The sequence below is a fragment of the Erythrolamprus reginae genome, chromosome 1 (assembly GCF_031021105.1).
Source record: "Erythrolamprus reginae isolate rEryReg1 chromosome 1, rEryReg1.hap1, whole genome shotgun sequence".
Classification (NCBI taxonomy): Eukaryota; Metazoa; Chordata; class Lepidosauria; order Squamata; family Dipsadidae; genus Erythrolamprus; species Erythrolamprus reginae.
This window is the reverse complement of record NC_091950.1, coordinates 13,613,553-13,630,797: the sequence shown is the minus strand read 5'-3', so window position 1 is coordinate 13,630,797 and position 17,245 is coordinate 13,613,553. Positions and strand designations below refer to the sequence as shown.

The 17,245-nt window shown below is 44.2% G+C and overlaps 1 protein-coding gene across 6 annotated transcripts in view; it reads left to right on the top strand.

The window, feature by feature from the left end:
- Positions 1 to 5,111: 5,111 nt before the first annotated feature.
- LOC139163734 (transducin-like enhancer protein 1) overlaps positions 5,112 to 17,245 on the top strand; it is a 111,642-nt gene continuing 99,508 nt past the window's right edge. For 3 of the 6 annotated variants that reach the window (XR_011558515.1, XR_011558516.1, XM_070744742.1), the window contains exon 1: positions 7,121 to 7,312. The gene's annotated coding sequence lies outside the window, so the exon portion shown is untranslated. Of the gene's footprint in view, positions 5,276 to 7,120; positions 7,313 to 17,245 lie in introns of those variants that run through there. The other 3 variants (XM_070744751.1, XM_070744780.1, XM_070744769.1) reach the window with 3 other exon arrangements.

Below are 17,245 nucleotides of genomic sequence, written 5' to 3'. Positions count from 1 at the left end.
GGAAAGAGCAATGCTGCCCCCCCTCCACCCCTTTTAAAACTCCACACCCGACTCCAGATCCTCTCCCCCCCTTTCTTCCCTGGGGGTTAAATCAATTCTCTCTCCCCCTCCCCAATTCTTTCCATTCCCAGCTTTCAGCCCCTCCAGACCTTAATCCAATTTTCTTCCCCAGTCCTATTAAATCAATGCAGGGAACAAAGGCACTAGTCCTTTTGAGGTGGCCAATCCACCTCCTTATCTCTCATTCTCTCTCTCTCTCTCTCTCTCTCTCTCTCTCATTCTCTCTCCCTCTCATTCTCTCTCTTTCTCTCTCATTCTCTTTCTCTCTTTCTCTCATTCTCTCTCTCATTCTCTCTCTTTCCCATTCTCTCTCTCATTCTCTTTCTCTCATTCTCTCTCTCATTCTTTCTCATTCTCTCTTTGTCTCTCTCTCATTCTCTCTCTCTCTTTCTCTCATTCATTCTTTCTCTAATTCTCTCTCCCTCTCATTCTCTCTCCCTCTCATTCTCTCTTTCATTCTCTCATTCCCTTTCTCATTCTCTTTCTCTATTTCTCTCTCATTCTCTCTTTCTCTAATTCTCTCTCATTCTCTCTCTCTCATTCTCTCTCTTTCTCATTCTCTCTCTTTCTCTCGTTCTCTTTCTCTCATTCTCTCTCTCTCATTCTCTCTCTCTCATTTTCATTCTCTCATTCTCTCTCTCATTCTCTTTCTCTCATTCTCTCTCTCATTCTCTCTTTCTCTCATTCTCTTTCTCATTCTCTCTCTCTCATTCTTTCTCTCTTTCTGTCTCTCCCTCTCTCATTCTCTCTCACTCTCTTTCTCTCTCTCTCATTCTCATTCTCTCATTCTCTCTCTCATTCTCTTTCTCTCATTCTCTCTCTCTCATTCTCTCTTTCTCTCATTCTCTTTCTCATTCTCTCTCTCTCATTCTTTCTCTCTTTCTTTCTGTCTCTCCCTCTCTCATTCTCTCTCACTCTCTCACTCTCTTTCTCTCATTCATTCTCTTTCTCTAATTCTCTCTCCCTCTCATTCTCTCTCTTTCTCATTCTCTCTTTCTCTCTTTCTCTCTCATTCCCTTTCTCTCATTCTCTCTCTCATTCTCTCATTCCCTTTCTCTCTTTCTCTCTCTCATTCTCTCTTTCCCTTTCTCTCTCATTCTCTCTCTCTTTCTCTTTCATTCTTGGGCTCAATTTGTGGTCGTAGGTTGAGGACTACGGTACCTATATGCTTGGAATCCCTGGCTTTACACATTGGAAATAAGGTATATTGATCAGCAGATATATCAAAGCTCTACGAGATTTAGCTTAGATTATAAGAGTTGGAAGGGACCTTGTAGGTCATCTAGTCAAACCCACCGCTCAAGCAGGAGTCCCTAAACCATTTTTGGACAAATGGCTGTTCAATCTCCCCTTGAAAATCTCAAGTGTTGGAGCTCTCACAACCTCCGCAGGCAACTTCTGTTCCACTGGTCGATCACTCTCATTGTCAGAAAGTTCCTCCTTATTTCCAGGTTGAATCTCTCCTTGGTCAGCTTCCATCCGTTGTTCCTTCTCTGGTCTTCTGGTGCTTTGGAAAATAGCCAGACCCTCCCTCCTCTTTGTTGCAGCCCCTCAGGCATTGGAAGGCTGCTATCATGTCTCCCCTGGTCTTTCTCTTCGCCAGATTGGCCATGCCCAGTTCCTGCAACCGCTCTTCATAGAATAGAATAGAATGGAATGGAACAGAACAGACAGAACAGAAATCTTTATTGGCCAAGTCTGATTGGACACACAAGGAATTTGTCTTTGGTGCAGATGCTCTCAGTGTATATAAAAGAAAATATACATATTAATGATTGTCATAGGGGTCAAATAAGCAATCAGGAAACAATCAATATTAATAAAAATCTTAGGATGCAAGCAACAAGTTACAGTCATACAGTCCTAAGTGGGAGGAGATGGGTGATAGGAATGGTGAGAAAAAACTAGGAGTAATAGACGTGCAGACTTACGAAATAGTTTGATAGTGTTGAGGGAATTATTTGTTTATCAGAGTGATGGTGTTTGGGAAAAAACTGTTTTTGTGTCTAGTTTTGTTAGTGTGGTGCTCTGTTCTATTTTGAGGGTAGGAGTTAATGCAGTTTGTGTCAAGGATGCGAGGGGTCAGTCAATATTTTCACCGGCCTCTCTTTGACTCGTGCAGTACACAGGTCCTCAATGGAAGGCAGGTTGGCAGCCATTGTTTTTTCTGAAGTTCTGATTCTCCTCTGAAGTGTTGGTCCTGTTGGGTTGCAGAACCAAACCAGACAGTTATAGAGGTGCAGATGACAGACTCAATGATTCCTCTGTAGAACTGGATCAGCAGCTTTTAGCTTCCAGTTCCCTAATTACCCTGGTTTCTCTCTTCTGCATCCTCTAGAGTTTTAATGCCTTTTTTGTAGTATGGTGACCAAAACTGGATGCAGTACTCTAGGTGTGGCCTTACTAATGCCTTATAGAGTGGCATTTAACATAAACAAGTGCAAAGTTATGCACATCAGGGCAAAGAACCCCAATTATACCTGCCAACTGATGGGGACCAAACTTTCTGAGACAACCCAAGCAAGGGATCTTGGAGTTTTGGTGGACAGCTCAATGAAGATATCAACCCAGTGCGCAGCAGCAGTAAAAAAAGCAAATTCCATGCTTGGCATAATTATTAAGGGAATCGGAAATAAGTCGGTAAGTGTTGTATTGCCTCTATACAAATCGATGGTGAGACCACACTTGGAGTACTGTGTACAGTTCTGGTCACCGCACCTCAAGAAGGATAGAAAGGAACTGGAAAAGGTGCAAAAAAGGGCAACAAGTATGATCAAGGAAATTGAGCCCCTCCCTTATGATACCAGGTTGCAACGCCTTGGTCTCTTCAGCCTTGAAAGATGGCGTTTAAGGGGACACTTGATCGAAGTGTATAAAATCATGCATGGGATAGAAAAGGTGGATAGAGAAAAAATATTTTCTCTATCACACAATACTAGGACGTGGGGGCCCTCCCTAAAGCTCATAGGTAAGAAAGTGAGGACAAATCAAGGGAAATGTTTCTTTACCCAGAGGGTCCTTGGTTTATGGAATTTACTTCCAGAAGAGGTCGTGACAGCTGTCAGCCTTGATAGCTTCAAGGCAGGATTAGACGGATTCATGGATGCCAAGTGTATCAGTGGTTATTGAAAAGGATGTCCATGTGCCGCCTCTATGTTGGTTGAGGCAGGCAGGGTTCCCTTGAGTACCATTTGTTGGGGATCAGGGGAAAGGGAGGGTCTTGCCTTCTCTTTCTACTCAAGATCCCCATGGACAATTGGTGGGCCACTGTATGACACATAATGCTGGACTCGATGGGCTTTGACTTGATTCAGCATGGCTTTTCTTAGGTTTTTATTAGTACCTCCCCAGTCCTATATTGTATCCTTCTATTAATGAACTCAAATTAAATTGAGTCCATGAGGGTGGGCTTTTCCCACCCACCTTGATTTTCTGCTTTATGCTCATCACACCCAGCTACCAACTGAACAGAACAACCTACCAGGCATGATTGTGTGAGCCTGTGATTTTCCAAGTTCCCCTATGGCAGGGGTAGACAAAGCTGGCTCTTCTATGACATGTGGACTTCAACTCCCAGAATTCATGAGCCAAACATGCTAGTTCAGGAATTCTGAGAGTTGAAGTCCACATGTCACAGAAGAGCCAACTTTGCCTACCCCTGCCCTAGGGGACTGCAATCCAATTTAGCCCAGCCTGGCTCATAAATATGCCAATCTGGTTCATTGATATTATAGAACCAAGTGAAGTGCAGTTAGTCCTTGACTTACAGCAACGCGTTGTTAAGTGAGATTCACCCCGTTTATTACGACCTACCTGGCCAGAATTGTGAAAATGAATCACTGCTGTTGTTAAGCCAGTAACATGGTTGTTAAGCGAATCTGGTTCCCCCATTGGTTAGATCCCACAGAGTCGGCCTTCTCCAGATCCCATCAGCGAAACAATGTCGGCGGGCATAGGGGTTGTGAGTGATGAGACTGTCTCCAGCCGATGTTGTGAATGATTGAATTGGATGAATGTGGATGCCTGTATATAGTTTCTTTAGAATTATTGTTAGTACATGGTACTCATCTGTTTTGGGGTTGCCATGTAGTAAACTACCAATGGTAGTTTATATCTGTAAGGATGTAATATGTCTTTAAGAGCTTTGGCTGGTTTGGCCATAAGGGGGCGCCAGTACCTTTCCCTGTGGCGGGGAGTTTACTTTGAGATATTCTTAGCAGTGTGGGGCTGTGTGTGATTTGTTATCTTTTGCTCCTTTGTGTTGTATATATGTAAATAATACTTCGTTAAATATACTGTGTCTTTTACTGGCTAGCCAACACAACTACACTACTGCAATAACTCTGCTGTGTGTATGTCGACGGTTTGGCCCAAGGCTGCACCGAGACATGCTAACATTTTTTATTAATTTTAGAATCTTTATTAATTTTGTATATGTCTTTGAAAAAATGATTGTAAATGTAGAACATTCACTATTTAAATGTGCATTAATTCACTATAAAGCCCCAAATGGCTCAGGGCAAGACTATTTACGGCATTGCCTCCGCCCTCATACCTCGCTGAAGCCAGTAAGGACCCACAGAGTCGGCCTTCTCCAGGTCCCATCTGCCAAACAATGCCGGTTGGTTGGACCTCAGGGAAGAGCCTTCTCTGTGGTGGCTCCAACCCTATGGAATCAACTGCCCCCAGAGATCCACACTATCTCCTCCCTGCTGGTTTTCCGGAAAGCTGTTAAACTGCTTTTCCATCAGGGCTGGAATTAAGATTGACTGCAAGTATGTATGGTATTTTATGATATTGTTTTTACTGCATTGTTGATTTTATTGTTGTATTTTTATCGCTTTTTATTCTTGTTGTATTTATGATTGTTGTTAGCTGCTCTGAGTCTATTTTGGAGTGAGTGGCATATAAATACAGTACAATAAATAAAATAAATAAATCTGCCTGGTTTCCATTAGCTCATCCATTAGCCTCTATTGCTGGGTTTCTCATCCTGCACCACTTTTAAAGCCATATGGACTACAACTCCCAGAATTCCCTAGCCTGCAAGCGGGCCAGGGAATTCTGAGAGCCGAAGCCCCCATGGGTTAAAAATGAAGCGGGTTGGGGAATTGTGGGAGTTGAAGTCCACAAGTGGTCCAAGAAGAGGAACACTGCTCTAATAAATTTAATGTTTGCCCCCTTTTTTCACCCATAATTTCTTCTAACTCGACAGGTAAGAGTTAATCCTTCTTCTGGGAGACCTTGGAAGGGTTAATCTGGTTCATCTCCTCCTCACTCCTGTGGCCTTGAAGGGTTCATTTCCCGCTCAGCCCTCCATTTTCTTCCCTTGGCCTTTTAACCCCGTTTTTTCGTCTTGTTTTTCCCACCCCAGATTCTTGATCAGCGTGAATCCACAGAGGCTGGCCGTTTGAGAACCTTCATTTCTCGATGTCGCCCGTTGCCCCTTGCTTTTCACTTGGTCCCTTCTTCTTTCCTTTCTTTGTAAGGGTTAAAAAAATCAACTTCCTTCCCTAAATCCAGACTTTGCAGAGTTAACCCCCCCCCCCATTTGTCCTTGGGGCATTGGCTTGACCTGTGTCAAGTGAAGCCTTTTTCTCTCCGTTAAGAAGCATCTCTTTTCCTGCCCTCCCTTCCCCCTTCTAGTCCCCCCTTTTCCCTCTTACACTTTCACCCTGTCCCCCCATTTCCCCTCCATCTGTCCCACAATGCCCCCCTTTCCCCATCTCCCTTTTTCCCTTCCCCTGCCCCCTTTTTCCCTTCTGACCCTCAATGTCCCCTTTTCCCCCTCTGCCACCCTTTTCCCTCTGTCCCTCAAGGTCCCCATTTTCCCCATGTCCCTTTTCCCCCTTTCTGTCCCTCAAGGCCCCCATTTTCCCCCTCAGTCTCCTTCCCCCCTCCGTGTCCCTTTCCCCCCCTCAGTCCCTCAAGGCCCCCATTTTCCCAGTGTCCCTTTTTCCCCTTCTGTCCCTCAACGCCCCCATTTCCCCCCTCAGTCCCCCTTTTCCCCTTCTGTCCCTCAAGCCCATTTTCCCCATGTCCCTTTCCCCCCCTCAGTCCCTCAAGGCCCCCATTTCCCCCTCAGTCCCCTTTTCCCTCTGTCCCCCCTCTTTTATTTATTTATTTTTTATTTTATTTATTTGTCAAACAAGTATAGTATTATAGTACATATTAACATAACATAAGTAGAATGTAGTAATAGAAAGGATAATAAGACAGTAGGACAGGGACATTAGGCACATAAGTGCACTTACGCGCTCTTCCCCTTTGTCCTTTCCTTTTCTGTCCCGTAATGTCCCCTTCTTTCCCCTCTGTCCCCCGTTTCCCCTTATGTCCCTCAAGGCCCCCATTTTTCCCCTCAGTCCCCTATTTCTCCCCGTCTCCTGTCCCTCCAATTCCCCACCCGCCTCCCCTTTTTCTTCCTCTGCCCCCTTCTTTTCCCTTCCCCTCCCGATCTGAAAGCGTTAAAACAAACCTTCGCTCCCCCCTCCCCATTCCCCCCCCGCACCCCCCTTTCTCCCCCCCCCGCCACCTCACGGCTTCCCCCCTTTCGCCCCTTTCGCCTGCCCTTCCCCTTTTCAAAACGGTTCAACCGAAACCTTCCTCCCTGCCGGCACTTCAAGGGTTAACCCCAAAAGGAGGGGGGAGAGAAGAAAAGAAAAAAAAAAGGAGGGGAGGGGGGCGAGAGGGAGAGCAGGAGCGCTTCCCTTTTTTCCTCCTCCCCCCTCCCCTCCTCGGCTCCCTTCGCCTTCTTATCCAGATTGACACATTTTGCTACGGGAAGCCGCGCCGGACCAATCAAAAGCGCGTCCTGGGGTTTTTGTGGCTTCCTTTCTTTTTCTTTTTTTTCTCCTCCCCGCCCGCCCCACGTGGGCCGCGAGCGCCTTATTTATTTCTTCCCTTCCCTTTGCTCCCTCCTCCCCCCCCGCCCTCTCGGTTCCCTCCACCCGGCGCTCCGATTGGCTGCGGCGCGTTCGACGGCGGCGAAAGAGAAAGCGGCAGACCCCACGTGGAGCTGGCGGGCGTTCCATTGATCGCTTCTCCCCCGCAAAGCTGCCGCGGGAGGGAGGGAGGAGGGAGGGAGGGGAAGGGGAAAAAAAGAGAGAGAGAGAAAGCGAGGAAAGGAAGAAGGGGCGTTGAAGGGTCTCTCTCTCTCTCTCTTTCTCTCTTTCCCCTCCCTCCCTTCCTTCTCTTTGCAAACACAGGGGCAGCCCTGACCCGGAGCCACCCCGCGGGCGATCCTGCAGCCCGGGTGAGTTGAGTGGTGGTTTTTTTTAAATTTAAATTTTTATTATTTGCCTCGCGATCGCTCGACCCTTTCTTCTTAGGATCTCCCCTCAGTCTCCTCCTCGGTCCGTCTCTCAAAATCGGCGTGGGTGGGTGAGAAAAGGGGGTGCAGCCGCTTTTAGGAACGGGAGGCGGGGGGATTTAGGAAAGCGGGGAAAAAGGGGGGTGCGGTGGATCCCCCTTTTCCTCCTGCGGGGGGGGATCGATCGGTCCTACCTGCTGCTTGCTGCTGCTGCTGCTGCTTTGGGGGGCCCGGGACTATTGTTAAGTGCTGGGAGAAATGATGGGATTGGAGGGAGGGGGGCGATTTTGTACTTAATTGGGTGGTATTATTATTATTATTATTATTATTATTATTATTATTATTATTATTATTATTATTATTATTATTATTATTATTATTATAACTCATAGAAGAGCCAGTTGCCTATTCGTGGGAAAAGAGGAGGTTCCGCTTGTTTCATTAGGCCGGTTGTTAATGGGGGTGCGTTGTGTGTGCTTGTGAGTGTGTATTGATGGTGGTGGTGGTGGTGGGGCTGCTGTTCCTTTCTTAAAACAAAAGAGGCGTCTTGGGGTTTAAAATCCCACCTTCCTCCTTGTTTTAGCTCAGCTCCCCTTCCTGGACCAAATACCCCCCCCCGCCCCCCGCCCCAGATTAAACTGTGATTAATGTGACTTGGCTCCTGGTTTTGCCCCCTCTGGTTAAGCCCTAGGAAAGCAAAAAGAGGGCTGGCCAGCTTTTTTTTAAAAAAAAGTCCTTAAAATCACCTATATTTTTATTTTTTATTATATATATACTTCCTTTGATGTACATTGAGAGCAGATGCACCAAAGACAAATTCCTTGTGTGTCCAATCACACTTGGCCAATAAATAATTCTATTCTATTCTATTTTATTTTTTATTTCCCCTTCCCCCAACTCCTTGTGGCACGAGGGATAGACCACCGTAAACATGTGCGGAGTGCTTGTTCATGGCTCTTGAAGGAGGAGAGTCTCCCACACCCGTAGGAGACTGGATGGTGTTTTTGTGTTTGTGTTGGGGGGGTGCAAGTAGGTTTTAAGACCCTTTATTCCAGATCAAATGGAGAGGATTTGGTTGTAACATGGAAACATAGAAGATTGGCGGCAGAAAAAGACCTCCTGGTCCATCTAGTCTGCCCTTATATTATTTCCTGTATTTTATCTTATACAGTATATGTTTATCCCAAGCATGTTTACATTCAGTCCCTGTGGATTTACCAACCATGTCTGCTGGAAGTTTGTTCCAAGCATCTACAACTCTTTCAGTCAAATAATTGCTTCCGAATTGGAGTGGAGTATTTCCCTTTCTTTCAGGAAAACAGACAACACAGCTGGACTTCATTTAGTGATCATAGTTGGACCTGGAATTTGGTCATTAAGTGAAACTTAATGTGCAAGCAGGCGGCAATATAGATTTCTCTAAAATAAATAAATAAATATAATAAACTTAGAAACATAGAAGATTGACTGCAGAAAAGACCTCCTGGTCCATCTAGTCTGCCCTTATACTATTTCCTGTATTTTATCTTGGGATGGATGGATGTTTATCCCAGGCATGTTTAAATTCAGTTCCTGTGGATTTACCAACCACGTCTGCTGGAAGTTTGTCCCAAGCATCTACTACTCTTTCAATAAAATAATATTTTCTCAGTTGCTTCTGATCTTTCCCCCAACTAACCTCAGATTGTGCCCCCTTGTTTTTGTGTTCGCTTTCCTATTGAAAACACTTCCCTCCTGAACCTTATTTAACCCTTTAACATATTTAAATGTTTCGATCATGTCCCCCCTTTCCCTTCTGTCCTCCAGACTATTTATTTATTTATTTATTTATTTATTATTTGGATTTGTATGCCGCCCCTCTCCGAAGACTCTATAGATTGAGTTCATTAAGTCTTTCCTGATAAGTTTTATGCTTAAGACCTTCCACCATTTTTGTAGCCCGTCTTTGGTTCAATTTTATCAATATCTTTTTGTAGATGAGATTCCAGAGCTGTCCGTATTACAGTTTGCAAGAATTTTGGAAAAAAAACCCAAGTTTGCATTGTTAATCTACCCTGCCAAAGACCCCCCCCCCCCCGGGGTGGGATTAAATCTTTCTTAATAGTGGTCTACACACTTTTCTGAAACCTGGACTAGCGCTGGGGGCCCACACCGTGGTTAAGATTGGGGCTTGGGGTTGTATTCACACGCAAATACAGTTAATTTTGAGATATGATCGTAATTGAGCCCCGCATTTTTCTCGTCCTGTTTTTCCGACTTTTCTGCACCGTCGTTGTTAAGTGAATTGTTGGGTATATCTACTTAGCCCATAATCTGTTGGGCAGAGTGAGTTTTGCGCCCACGGAAGTTAACCCACCAAGTAGCCAAGTTAACCACTATACCTAATTGAAGTCTTCAATGAAACACGGCAGCAGGCTTTCTTGTAGAATATATGTATATATTATAAAATATATAAGAATATTACTTTCTTCTTATCAAACGTCTTCTCTCAATAAACTATCATACAATACTTTTCATATAACTCTTATTAAATCCACCACTGCAACCACTAAGCACTAACCACTAAACTACAGACCACTCTGTATCAAAACCACGCCCTTGCAAGGGTGTTCCTCCTTATATAGATTACAGCCAATCAGGTTGAAGCACGATTACCAAACCCATGATTACATGCTGATTATGGCTTACATCAGCCTTTCCCATGGTTACAAACCCACTTGCATTGTGATATTACCTTTAGAAATGAACTTATTTCTGCCATTGTTAAGTGGGTTATGCTGTCGTTAAGTGAATTTGGCTTCGCCATGGACTTTGCTTTCTAAGAAGGGTGCAAAAAAGGAGATCATGTGATTCCGGGACCGTCTGTGACGGTCAGTTAGTTGCAAAACGTCCAGATTTTGGAAGCGTGTGACCATGGGAAGGTTGCAAAAGTCGTAAATGTGAAAAACGATTTTTTAAAAATGTCGTCGTAACTTTGAACGGCCGCTGTAAGTCGAAGATTTGCCTGTACCTTTAGCCTGCTTTAGAGAAATGAACCTTGAGTCTGTTTGCGTGTTTAGCGAAGGCATTTGGTTTGTTTAAGCCGGGTTTGCCCAGCATCCAAGACATGACGGTTTGTTTTAGAAACATAGAAACATAGAAGTCTGACGGCAGAAAAAGACCTCATGGTTCATCTAGTCTGCCCTTATAATATTTTCTGTATTTTATCTTAGGATGGATATATGTTTATCCCAGGCATGTTTAAATTCAGTTCCTGTGGATTTAGCAACCACGTCTGCTGGAAGTTTGTTCCAAGGATCTACTACTCTTTCAGTAAAATAATATTTTCTCATGTTGCTTTTGATCTTTCCCCCAACTAACACAATCTGAAGTTAGTTGGGGGAAAGATCAAAAGCAACATGAGAAAATATTATTTCACTGAAAGAGTAGTAGATCCTTGGAACAAACTTCCAGCAGACGTGGTAGATAAATCCACAGTAACTGAATTTAAACATGCCTGGGATAAACATCTATCCGTTGTAAGATAAAATACAGGAAATAGTATAAGGGCAGAATAGATGGACCATGAGGTCTTTTTCTGCTGTCAGACTTCTATGTTTCTATGTTTCTAAGACAAACCGTCATTAAAGGTGGCCTCTGAATACAGCCCGCTTGGCTTTCAGATGCTTTTATGAATTGTGTGAACGCTTCCTTTTCGGTTGTGAACGTCTTTTCTCTAAATTGGGGGAGACTTGAAGAGACACTTGCGGAGGTGAAATTTCCATTGGTTGAACCTTTTGGCTTAGGAGATGTGGAGACTCCAGGTGTAGAAGCAGTCTATCTCCCATCCTTTCACTTCTTTTTCCCAATCTGTCAATGCGCATCCAATATTAATAATAATAATAATAATAATAATAATAACAACAACAATAATAATAATAATAATTTATTAGATTTGTATGCCGTCCTTCTCCGAAGATTCGGGGGGCTCACAGCAATAGGGTACAAATCCAATAATTAAAAACTATAGTTAAAAAACCCACTATCGTTAAAAACAGTCAACACTACCCAATTATAAACCACACATAAATGTTACTAGGGGATATATCAATTACCCCATGCCTGGTGACATAGATAGGTCTTCAGAATCTTGCGGAAGGCAAAGAGGGTGGGGGCAATTCGAATCTCTGGAGGGAGTTGATTCCAGAGGGCGGGGGCCACCACAGAGAAGGCTCCCTGGGTCCCGCCAAACGACATTGTTTAGTCGATAGGACCCGGAGAAGACCAACTCTGTGGGACCTGATCTGCCGCTGGGTTTTGTGCGGCAGAAGGAAGCCCGGTAGGTATAATAATAATAATGAAAAATAATTATTTTTCATTAATTAACAGTCAGTCGTCAGTAAGAAAGTTGAGAATTTACTTGAAAGCCCACGTTAGGCACTTTCTAATCCTAAACCATGTCAGGTTTAGGAACTACATAATTTAAACATTTTAAACTAGGAGTCTTAATACAATTTTTGAATAGGACATCTAGGGAAAGTCGCCATAGAAACCCTTCTGTTAATCCACACTTTCTCTCCAACTATTCAGGGATGGGTTCTAAGCTGAAGGCAAGATTCTTGCCAGTGCTGTTTTTATTTTATTTTATTTTTAAAAAATCCCCATCTGTTTTTCCCCCCAATCCCTATGTATATGGGATTCCGGCTTTTTTTATTTCAAAATTCATCGAAATCTGAGTTTTCCCATGCATTATAGGCAAGTCCTCGATTTACGACAGTTCATTTAGTGACTGTTCAGAGTTACAACGGCGCTGAGAAAAGTGACTTGAGACCTGTTTTCACACTTAACAACTGCAGTAGCAACTTCATTGTGGTCCTGTGATTAAAATTCAAAACCGCTTGGCAGTTGCCGTGTCCTGAACTCACGTGGTTCCCCTTTTGTGATGAGGAAGTCAACGGGGAAAGCCGGATTCATAAAACATAGAGACATAGATGATTGACGGCAGAAAAAGACATCGTGGTCCATCTAGTCTGCCCTTATACTATTTCCTGTATTTTATCTTATAATGGATATATGTTTATCCCAGGCATGTTTAAATTCAGTTACTATGGATTTACCAACCACGTCTGCTGGAAGTTCGTTCCAAGCATCTACTCTTTCAGTAAAATAATATTTCCTCACATTGCTTCTGATCTTTCCCCCAACTAACCTCAGATTGTGCCCCCTTGTTCTTGTGTTCACTTTCCTATTAAAAACACTTCCCTCCTGAACCTTATTTAGCCCTTTAACATATTTAAATGTTTCTATCATGTCCCCCCTTTCCCTTCTGTCCTCCAGACTATATAGATTGAGTTCATGAAGTCTTTCCTGATACGTTTTATGCTTAAGAACTTCCACCATTTTTGTAGCCCGTCTTTGAACCCGTTCAATTTTATCAATCAATTGTTCACCGAATAATCCCGCAACTCTTTTAACGATGGCAGTGATAAACTTAACAAAATGCGGCAAGAAAAGGCATAAAATGGAACCAAACTAACCAAAATGTCTCACTTATTGACCAGAAATTTTGGTGCTTGATTGCAGTCGTATGTACGATTGTGGACGACTGCCTGTCTGTTTTAATCTCCCGATGATGTCTCGTTTTATGACTGCATCGAAGTTCGAGGGTCGTGAATAAATCAAGGAAAATAATTTGAGATTGAAACCAATTTTTTCCCCTATAAAATTTTTTATTTTTTATTTTCTCCAACATAACATAAAAACAATGCATAGTTTCCAACACAAAATCAAGCTTATTATCAAACATATATATATATTTTTCTTTTTATTTTGTAATCATTCAGTGGAGGCTCTTTTTCTTTCACAAAAGTACAAACATATAATATCTGATATATTCAAAAAACCCTCTTAAAATATAACTCTTCTCCATCTAATATTAAAGCATTACAACAACCTTTACATTAATCGCTGATCCTCAAATTCACATCTTATTTGAGTCTTACAAATCTATTGAACTAATTGTTCCAAACCCCCCCAGTTTTCTTATAACCATCTAAACAGAGTAGATTATAAATATAATATAAATATAATATAAATTATAAATCTTCATGCGACAACAAAAAATCTAGAAAACCATAGATAATATATATATATAATATGATATACTTAGTTATTGGAATAATTAGTTTATTAAACATGTAGGATTATGAGGTTAAAACTGATTTATTGTGGGTGGTTTTTTCCATTGTCGCTATTATCTGGTTGGTTTTCTTTAAGGAAAACTCTGCTTGGCAATCTTTGGGCCTTTGAGACACACTCACACAAGCACTCACTCACTCACACACACACACACACAAACACATACATGCCTTCCTTCCCTTGGGGCCGATTAGATGCGGCAGGAAGGCCCCGTTTTTTTCTCTTGCACATCCTGATGAAAGCTGGCTGGGATGCAAGGAATTGGATGATTGTGTGTGTGTTTTTGTGTGTGTATGTGTGTGCATTCAGGAAAAGGCTGCAGCTGGGAGATTTTTATATCCTTACCTGAGAAGCAGGCCATAACTTGAAGGTGGGGGGGGAGAGAAGACGTTAAAATTAATCGAGGGGCGCATGTAAGAACAGCTGGAAAAAGGGAATGGGGTGTGACGTAAAACACACACACACACACACACAAATAAACTAGGCCAAACTGACACAGTATATGAAATGAATAAATATAAAGAGTAATTACCTGGCGAAAATGTTCAATGGAAATAAGGAGAATATATTTATACGTTTTTAAAAAATTATTATTAATTATTATTTAAATTAGGCAATAGAACATTTAAATAGTTAGCACTGTTATACAGATTTGCCTCACACTTGTCCATTTTTTATTTTAAATGTTTATGTTTTGTATTTGTTGTATATACAGTGGTGCCTCATGATACGAACCCCTCGTCTTACGAACAACCCGAGATACGAAACCGGGGTTCAGTAATTTTTTGCCTCTTCTTACGAACTTTTTCCTTCTTACGAACCCGCCGCCGCCGAGAAGCCCCGCCCCCCGGCTGTCGCTTTTTGAAACAGCCGGGGGGCTTCTCAGTGTCCTCCTGAACCTGAACGCCAAACCCGAACTTCCGGGTTCAGCGTTCGGGAGGCCGCCGAGAAGCCCCCCGGCTGTTTTAAAAGGTGACAGCCAGGTGGCGGGGCTTCTCAGCGGCCTCCCGAACGGCGAACCCGGAAGTTCGGCAAAAGTTCGGGTTCGGGAGGCCGCTGAGAAACCCCGCCGCCCGGCTGTCACCTTTTAAAACAGCCGGGGGGCTTCCCAGCGTCCTCCTGAACCCGAACACCAAACCCGAACTTCCGGGTTCGCCGTTCAGGAGGCCGCCGATCAGCCCCCTGGCTTCTGTATATATAGTCTTGTATAGGAAGCCATTTTTCACTGTGAGTTTTCTTTCCTCTTTTGCATCCATTTATACCACATTGTCCAGGTGGAATAGTAGTCCAAATCTTTTTTGCCATTCAATTCTCCGTACTGAAGGAGTGGGTCCAGCAGTCACATGGGTTGCTCCTGTCCAATCCGTTGGAACTGAGCCTAGTATTAAAAAAGAGTGCTGGATCCGCCCCTTCCCCAGAATTCGCTCAGTTCGCATATCCTGCGGTTGTATTGTGATAGCTCGTTCAACATTCTAACACCTTCCCTTCGATCTTTTCCTTCAAAAAGTAGTAAGATTTATTGTCTTTAATTATTTACTTGCACTAATTGCGCCAGCCGTTTAAAAGAAAAAAAGAAAAAAAGCGGCTAGGCTTTTTTCCTTGGGAGAAGTTGCGGTTTCGTTTTCCCCCGGCGGTTTTGCCGGTTACGATTCCTGCGGCCGCTTGTGGATTCTTCTAATCCTTTGGCCTGGAGGTCCTGGTGCAAGTATTTACCTATTGAATTATTGATTATTTATTGTATACAAAAATATTTAAGGGCTTAAGAAATACCTCCTGCGGAGTGAGACGCCTTCTAGTCTCCTGGACTTAGTCGATCGCTTCCCCTTTAAGAAATTTTACGCAGCGATCTTTTTCGGCGCGAAGGCCTTCGCGCCCTTTTTAAATCTAGGCCTCTCGTGTTGGCCCCCTGCCAGCCGTGTAGGCCTCAGTCCACCGCGTGGATCCCGGAGCGGGCCTTGGGGGTCCCAGGCTAAATTCTCCACCGGCTAAGCCTCCAACCAGAGTGCCTTGGTTTACTTAATTATAAAGTTTAGGGAGGCTGGCCCCGCTGGGTTTGGGGGCACGAACTCTGGGTTTGCCCAGATTGTCCTCAAGTTTCAGCAGCTTCGAGGCCTCGAAGCAGGATCCATTCCTCTTGGGAAGTCCTTGAAATTCTTCTCCTTATTATTCAGTTATTGGCTCAGCCTTGTCTTCTGTTAATTGTCAGACTATGGCTTCTTTTCCCAAGAGAGGCACTACCAAAGGTCCCAAAGAGGTTAGGCCTACTGGTAATTCTACTGAAGTTCCCCAGGCCTCTTCCTCCTCTTTCTCAGGCACCCATTCCTTAGCCAAGCCCACCAGGGCTGAGAAGAGAAGGGACCCAGCCCTACAAAAAATACATGATAAACCAGCCAAACTTTTAAGGTGCAGGCCCAAGTGCATATCAATCCAACCCCCCCGGAGGCCTCTAACCTGCCTCTTTCTGGGGTTCCTGTGCTATCCCTGGATGAGCCAAACCTAAATCCACCCCAACCTAACCTATGGGGTTTAGGTCCAGAGGAGCCAGATATTACCGAGGATTCCTCCCAGCCAGAACCTGCTCAGGCCCTCAGGGATCCTCCGGCTTTTCCGGCTGATATTTCTTCCTTGCCACCGGAGTTTCAGTCTATCTTGACTATTCTGACTAACACCATTGACGCTAAACTCTCATCTTTCAATGTGCCTTCTCTGTCTCATCCCTCTCCACGCTCCTCCCGTCCCGTGAGTTCTTCTCCTTCCTACAGAGCCCCAGCCATGGAGGTCTCTGACTCCTCTCAGGAAGAGGATGAGGACGTGGATGCAGAAGAGGATGATGACCCATTTCAGCGTCTGTCGGAAGATGAGGAATCTCAGATTAAGATTCCAGCCCCAGCTGCTATCTTTCCTTCGCAGCTTTTCAAATCTCTCCTGCTTAAAGCTAGAGTATCCACGGGGCTAGCCGGGCAAGAAAAACAAGCTACTTCTTCCTCAGATCCTCCGGAGGATAATCTTCCTTTTTTTCATGAAAGAACAGGAAGACAATGAGGTAATTCCTATGCCCAAGTTGTTTAAGGATGCCTTGCTTAAACAGTGGGACCACCCAACTGCTGGCTTTACTCCCACTCCCAAGGACTAGAAGCTCTACAAGCTCTCCTCCGTCTATGAGGAACTCCTAACATGTCCCAAGCCAGATGAACCAGTGAAGACTCTCCACTCGACTGCCGCCATGCCTGGCGAAGCAGAGGAGGTCCTCCGGCCAGAGGACAAACGACTTGAGCAATGCTCAAAAGGAGTCTTCTTGCAGACTCATGGGCCTTTAAGAGTGCTGCAGCGGCATCCTTCTTTTCCAGAGCTATGCTCTTGTGGCTTCGTCAGCTCCAACCACACCTGCCTCCAGATGACTTACGGGGCCAACAGGATTTCAACAAAATCTTCGCAGCTGCCCAATATGTAGCAGATGCTACCCTCCAATCTTCCAGATTTGCAGCCAGGTCAGTAGCAGCCTCCACAACGGCCAGAAGACTTCTATGGCTCCGCCCTTGGCAGGCAGGAGTAAGACAGAAGTGGCAGTTAGCCATGGGTCCGCTGAAACGTGACCTCCTCTTCGGAGACCTTCTGGACCCTCTCCTTACAGAGACCACAGACAAGAAAAAGGTCTTGGGACCTACCACCAAGAAGGCCCCTAAACCGTAGCCCTTTCGG